Genomic DNA, 7,955 nt, shown 5'->3' with positions numbered 1-7,955 from the left:
GGATAAAACCATCTCTTTTTACGTGAGGATGACTCATGGCACCATTACGGCTAAAATCGATAAGAGTGAAGACTGAAAATGTGTTTTTTATTTGTTGTATTTTTCTATATAAAATTGCCACATTAATAAGTATTATAATTATTTAAAGTAAATGTAATTTGGGTAAATTTTGTTGGATTTAATTTAATCACAATTGTGAGATTTACTTAGTATTCACATCTCGCGCACTTTAATGCGCTTTGAATGGAACATACGCTCCTGTTGAACTGGAATCATTCATAGTGGAATATCCTGTGAAGTCCACTTCGTAGGGCACTTCATTTACGGCTGAATAGAACAAACCCCTGTATTCAAAATGTGCAGAGCAGTGGTCATGACACATGAGTAACAGGATTAAGAACCACAGTCTTAAGTAGTAATCATATCAGTAATCATATCACGAAAACACATGCATCCGTGAAACACATGAGATATAAAATGTCTACATAAGAAAAGTTACTTTGGGTCATATTCTCTCTCCTGCTCTAAAATCCCGGACAATAAAAATATATTTGTGATAAATACTTACATGTTTATGGGAAATTATGAAATGGTTTGAGGTAACGTTAGTATAGGTTTGGAAAAGTTAAAACAAACCAGCTCTTCCATGACGATGATTCGCGGCGCCATTTAATGTTAGGCTACGGTAAAAATTCATGCTGTTATGATAGATTGAAGATTGAAAGATAATTACAAAAATGTGAAAACATTTTTGCTTATAGAACAAAACTGAAGCCAAAAATCATAAAAATTATCTAAATTGAATGTTATCTCAGCCATCACTTCATTCAACCAGTTTTATTTCACAGCTCAACTCACAACAAAAGTTGTAGCTACTCATTTATAAATAAAATTATAGGAAAAATATTTTGCATATGCATTTATAAAGGCTTATCAAACTGATATGGTTAACACATAATAACTCGAAGAATCACTTAACTTGCTTCTCTGTATGGAAAAGAAACAAAATGGCTGTTGTCCAGACAGACAAAATGTGATGAAATGCCCGCAAGAGAGTGGAACTGCGGGTTCAGCTTACAGATAATGAAAACCCCAAATTCAGTGGGGTTTTAAAAACACTTAACAAGCTACGCAATATCGCGATCATAATCGAATGCAACTCATCTGCGATTATGAACGCAATATTGCATAACTTGTAAGTGATCTAAGGCTCTGTGTATTAAATGCTACTCCATCTGAAAGCACGCAATGGAGATTAATCACAGAAATGGCTTTACTGATGAGATGCACATGACAATCACATGAGATTTATCGTGCAGCCCTAAGTTTGTTTGTTGATCACAATGTTTGAAGTACAAAGTAGATGAGGAAAACTAGGATGCCGGGTATATTCAGAGCACCGCCATTACTGTCTAGAGTGCGTGGAATGGTGCGCTTTGATTGGTTCTTACTGTTTACAGTGCGTGGAATGGTGCACTGTGATTGGTTGAGTGGATATATCGCATTCTGCAAAAAAAGAAGACTTGCGTTTGTAGCGGTTTGGGAAAAAAAAATACATATGTGTGTGTGTGTGTGTATACAGTGCATTTAAACTTATTCATCTTACAAAAAGATTCAGATTGACGCCAAATTATAGGAATTATCTAACCATGTTGGAATTAATGTTACTTACACAATCACTTCATGATTTTCTTACAGCTTGAATCAGCACAAAAGTTGCAAGTATGTCAACAGAACTTACATGAAAGTCACCCTAAATGTATATAGATATATAAACATTTATTAAACTGATATGTTTAAATTATACAAAAAATAAAGTTTACTTACCATGCTGCTCTGTATGAACGAATTGTAACTGAAAAAATGGGGGCTGTCCAGACAAGAACGAAGTTGAAAATGGGCATGGCCCATTTGCTATAGTAATGAACACAACTTTAATTTTTAATAAAATGCATCTGATTGATTGTGTTGCCGTGCTCACTGACATGCTTGCACACAAATCACGGTCACGCACACGCTCATAAGGATCTACTGCATAATAATAATAATAATAATAATAATAAAGTAATTAAATAAGTAAATAAGAATGCTAAAATGAGTTCTAGGCTTGTAGATAGTTATATATGAAGAGTTAAGATGCAAAAGCCTCCAAGTGCCATCCAGCATTCTCTTCTAAAATTATTATTTTCTCATGCTCCTATGTTTATGTTCAGTTATTTTATTTTAATGGGAAATAAAATAAAATATTCATTGCCATTAAAGTGAAATTACTGAACCTACACATGGGAGCCTGATAAAAATGCTCATTTTTAGAAGAAAATTTCAAACGGCACTTACAGGCTTTTGCATCTGAACTCTTCATATGAAGTAGTAATCAGTTTACACTATTTGAAATTAATATTTTATTTTAACGTGCACACTCACTCTTATTCGTATGGCTAATAGTCGAAAATGCAAACGTGTATTGTCACATTTATTTATGATTTACATGAATCATTAGCCTATCGCATATTTTTAATTCAAAACGGTGAAATTTCATTAAAAGGTTGAGTAGTTTGCATCACTAGATAGTCTATTACTGTTGGTTGCAAAACATTTCTATCGTAAAACAGTTTTCTTATACAGTAGGCTACTACTTACATCTTTCCACAAACTCTAGTTGTGTTGTGACAGTGACAGTAAGACCTGCATTCTTTGATTTGATTGGCCATCTTGATAATTTTGACATTGATGAGTGCTGTTGGACCACTGAGGCAGACCAGCCTGGAGTCTTGTAAGGCTCAAGATGCTCAGGCCCTAGACTGGCCTGTGTCAGACAGCTTATCAGAATTACCGGCCCAAGCCCGTCTTTTTCCCCCTTTCTCCCAAAACAGGGAATGTCTACTGTTTCAGCTATTAAAATAATTCAGTTTTGTATGTAATGGCAAAATGATTATATTTCGTTTAGTTTTTTTATTAATTTAATTTAGAAAAATGTTTGGACCATTTTTTTGTTCATTAAATATAAGTTTTTGTTTTTTTAACGACCAAGCTGCCAGTGCCAGAGAGTGAACCTATGTTTGATCAATCTAGCCTTCTCAAATCATCACAACTTGCCTAAAATAAAATCTATAGATAAAAAAACAGTTCAAGCAGGTTTGAACATTAAACCTAGATAAATGTGCGCTATATCCAATAATTTGTGCAGAGAGTGCAAGCTAAAGTGCTTTCTGCAGGACATGGAGACGCCAGCGCAATCACTTGCATTTTTTTTAGTGGATAGGCCATCATTTTTGTTCATAAAGAAGAGTAATGCATCATTTGTAACTGTAAAGGGTTTACTTTTATTTGTGTGCACTCACAATATCAACAAAACGTTGTGCTTTATAAAATAAAGATGCGTTTTCTGCTGTATCGTCTTGAACAGGAACGCTTCACAAAAATGAACCGAAACTCAGTGAATACATGCCTCACAGACCATGATAAATATATCTATAGAAAGCTTCAAATTACTACTTAATGAAATAAAACAAATTGAAAACAAAAACTCTTTCATTATAATCATAATCCGTAAAGATTTTTACTCTCTAAATGTGCGTCTAATGAAGAGGTGGCGAGTCAGGATTGGCAACTTTATCCTTGTGACACCGACTCAGAAAACACTATTTATTAGTAAATAATTCAAATGTCTCCTTCATATTTCCCCCTGACTCATTTATGGTAATTACTTTTGGAGATGCTTTGCGGCAAGCTTATGCCTATTGCATACATTTGAATGCAGAACTCTTCAGCTGCATTGCTGCTGTGGGACAATAAACACCGTCGAGTTGCTCATGACAGTCGCGGTATCACAGTCTCATGCTGCTTCCACCAGTGCGGTAGTTTTTTTCATTACTAACTGATAGATGTCCAAAATATAAAAATAAGGAGAAGCCTAGGCCCGAGGCCCAGCCCATGTCTGAACTATGATGTAAAAATTGGCCCCAAAGCCCAGCCCGAGGGGCGTAAAAAAGTCGGGGTGAAATGCAGGGCTCTAGACCAGCCTAGAAGTTTAACTTTTAAAACTTTTTGTCATCCTTACAACAAACAGCTTTACTCATTCTTATACACAATCTTATTACTGTTTATCAGCTATGACTATTTTAGTCTGTCAAAGGACAAAATGGGTGGACAGACAGTAATAAAAATAGACATAATAGATATTAACGATATAAAAATGCAGGCCAGGCGCGAGGCTCTGTGCGGTCGCACACTTGGCCTAGCCCCTACTATGGGACTGACTGCAACTTTTAGCAGTGCAACTTTTGTTTGTGATGAAAATAACAGTACGTTTTGTCAGTTATTTAACCTATGGATCGATGCATTTCTTACAGATTTCTGCTAATTCAAAATTGGATACAGATGAAGTAGCTAGCACATGTGTTTGAATGCATTATTGAGAGAGTGATTGTGTGTTAATAAGTGATGTAGTACTTAAATCATGCTTTCAGCTAAAATATTTTTTATCGAGCAGGAACAAACTCCTTGAGAACTATAACTTCCCGCTCATGTCCATTGTCGTCATCATAGCCTTCACATTCTTTCTGATTTGAGTGATCCTCTCTATCAAGATAGCTAAATATGTTTAACATGTGAATTCTTGCTACATATGCAGTTATATTACGGGCTGATGGCATGAATTGCATTCATGATGGGAGCGGTTGGTGGAGCATTCTTGGAGCAAGTGAAAACCACAGCGCTCCGACTTGAATAAAATCCGCTTCTTGCTCCATTCCGCGCTCACGCTCCGCTCACATACTCTGATTGTTTAACTGTTGCTGTCATGACAGATCTATTTCAGATCTAGCCGCTATCAAAATAATCTGGCTGCGGGCCAGAGTGAGGCATTTAATGTCTCATGATCAATGTCATGTGATTTGTCAGCTCCGAATAAAAACTGTAAACTTTAAAAATGGACACATCTAATCTAAAATATTTGTCTTTCATTAAGAAAACTTTTACAGTCACCAATACTAGATCATACATACATTTTAAAGCAATGCATCCTTACCCTTACTTAAATTCTTTGTAATCTTTTAAAATAAGTAAAATAGAAACAAAAAATTATTATTAAAAAACCCTTTTATTTTTTAATCATGAGCACCACATTTATTAATGGTTTTCTGAATAGAGGGCCTGATCAGCTTAGCAGAATTTCAGTATTACACATAAAATATAAAAACAGCTAACAATGTTTTATACAAATGGAATAAAACTAATGTTGTGTTGTATAACCCTGTATAACCCTTATTCCTATTGTTTTTATTTTGTGTATTGTTTATTTGTTTAATTTTAAAGTAAAAAGTTTGAAAATAAGCATTAAACTTAACTAGGTGGTGCTGAAAAATGGGATCTTTCCACAGAGACGAAGCTGCCCGAATGCCGTTACAAAGAAGATTTTAACACACACACATTCTAAGCATTCTTTGCACTTGGACCAAAACTTATATGTTCCAAAACATTCCTTCTGAGGTGGAGACGGAAACATGACAATGTTTGTCCAAAAGAGGAGGCTTGACCAGCAGGAGCATATAAATTCAAGTAGGTTTAGTCAGCAAACCAGACTCAAATATCAACCACATCAAGTGTAACAGCAGGTATTGACTTTATATTGCTAAAATTCCTATGATTGTCTTTTATCATCTTCATGTGCTTAGGTACATGTGAAAACACTTATCACAGTTAAATATATTTTCTGTCAATATGTAAAGCAGTTAGATGATGGAAACTACTATCTAAAGTAAAATATTTTACTGTTTCATGAGTGAATTCCTCATCTGTTTTGTTCCTTTTAGATTACTGGTGTGTCCTGAACAGCAAACTTTTTACAAAATGTTTGCATCTTTTAACTGGTTTCTCTCTGGAGTTACAGTGGGCATGGCCATGCGTGAGTATTGCTCACCACAATGTGGTACATTATCAAAAATGCAAAACAATGTTGCAAAATAAATGACTGTTGGACAATTGAAAATGAATTTAAATTTGAGATTCATGCTAGAAATTCTGGAACATGTAAAAGTACACTATGTATATAAAGCTTAATACCTGACATTTTGCTACACAGTTAAATACAGTGACTATTTTACATTTTACCTTTGGGAATCTAGACTGACTTTGGCATGTCTTTTAATTTACTATTGAAAGGTTTATTTTAAGATAGACTCAGAGCTGTTATTTCCTCTTTTAGCTTTACCGGATTACTACTCATACTCCACGGCTTGTTGGGGCCGGCAGTGGGACTGAATATTCCACTGAATACCGATGGTCGCGTCACTGGTATCAGAGTCTGGGAATACAGTAACGCGTACATTCGTGGGTAAGTTAACCAGTTCACCACTGATCATTCCTCTGGACCAACAGAGTGAAAAAAATGAATATGATACGCTTTAAAATATTCTTGTGGCATGATCTTGAAAAGTAATTTGCATTGTGTGTTCTAATTATTTTGCATGTTATTCTGTGACCATCTTTTCAAACACTGACATCAAATATCTGTCAGAATACAGCTGCGTTATGATGGTAACTGGACAACACCGGTTTGTACAAGCTATGGCAATCCACTGGAGATGACACTTCGTGGCAATGAATCCTTCATTCAGGTTTCTGGAAAATATTACAGTGGCTACATCTATGAGATTATGTTTGTCACTAGTCGAGGCCGCTCTTTAAAAGTGGGGCAGTCTTATGGAAACTCATTTAACTTCTACCCGACCAATGATGGAAGTCAGCTACGTTTTCTCAGTGGTCTACAGAATGGAAATGGCATTACTTCCATTGGGGCTCACTGGGCTGTCTACTAACACCAGTGACAACAGTTGTAACAGCTTAGAGATCATATTAGCTCAGTTCAACCCCTTTACTTTCTTTCTGCCCGCATTAAAGAAAAAGCTACACAAACTTGTTTAATATCGGTTCTGATTTTATAGAGTAGCTTCTCATGGTTATTACTTAAATAATTGCTATGGGTTTTTTGTCTGTTTGATTGTTTTAGGCTATTTTATGTTTCAAACTTACAGCATTTTCCATTGCATGAACATACTGTATGATCGACATTATATTAATTATCTAACTTTGTTTATGATTCTTCAATAATGACACTTTTTGTATGGGTTTACTTTCCTTAAAATAAACAAATTTCAACACTTTTGCCTTTTGTCATATGAAGATCATATTAAAAACTTTTATCATTTATTTATTCTACATCTGGAATACCTCATATGGTATAGATTTTATATCAGATTTTCAATCTTAAAATATGGAAATCCAATATCAAAAATGGTTATTACATTTAATGATGATTATTGTTGATGTAAATAAACTTTCTCAAGGCACATGACATAATCAATAAAAAACACCAACTCTTTTTTTTTTTGGTTGTTGTTTGAAAATTACGTCAAATAACTATTGTCCCAAAGTCATTGTCCTTTCCGTAAAACATCAAGCTTGTTTAGTGCATCTTGTTCAACAAAGGACGAAAACAGTTTCAACAGTTGTTATTATTTACTCACCCTCATGTTGTTCCGAACCTGCATAAGTTTCTTTCTTATGTTAAACACAAAAGAAGATATTTTGAAGAATTTGAGAAACCAAGCATTTTTTTGCACTCCACTCAACTGTCATTGTAGGAAAAGAAAATAGTAATGGAAGTCAATGGGGACAATCAACTGTTTGATTACCAGCGTTTCTTCAAAATATCTTAATTTATGTTCAACATAAGAAAGAAAATCAACTTTGATTTTGGAAACTCTCCAGTACCCAGAGAGTATAAAAAGAGGATAACTAAATCATTGACCTCCTGGAAGTGTTGAACCTGACTTTGGGCACAGTGATAAAATGAAACCAAAGTAATGAGACTCCATTTAAGCACAGAGTAGGACCATCAAGATATAGAAGCGTGCGCGTCCATCTCCAAAAACTTCTTGATTCAGAAGTCATCC

The sequence above is a fragment of the Cyprinus carpio genome, chromosome B16 (assembly GCF_018340385.1).
Source record: "Cyprinus carpio isolate SPL01 chromosome B16, ASM1834038v1, whole genome shotgun sequence".
Lineage (NCBI taxonomy): Eukaryota > Metazoa > Chordata > Actinopteri > Cypriniformes > Cyprinidae > Cyprinus > Cyprinus carpio.
The sequence above is the reverse complement of the archived record's forward strand: the minus strand, read 5'-3'. Positions refer to the sequence as shown.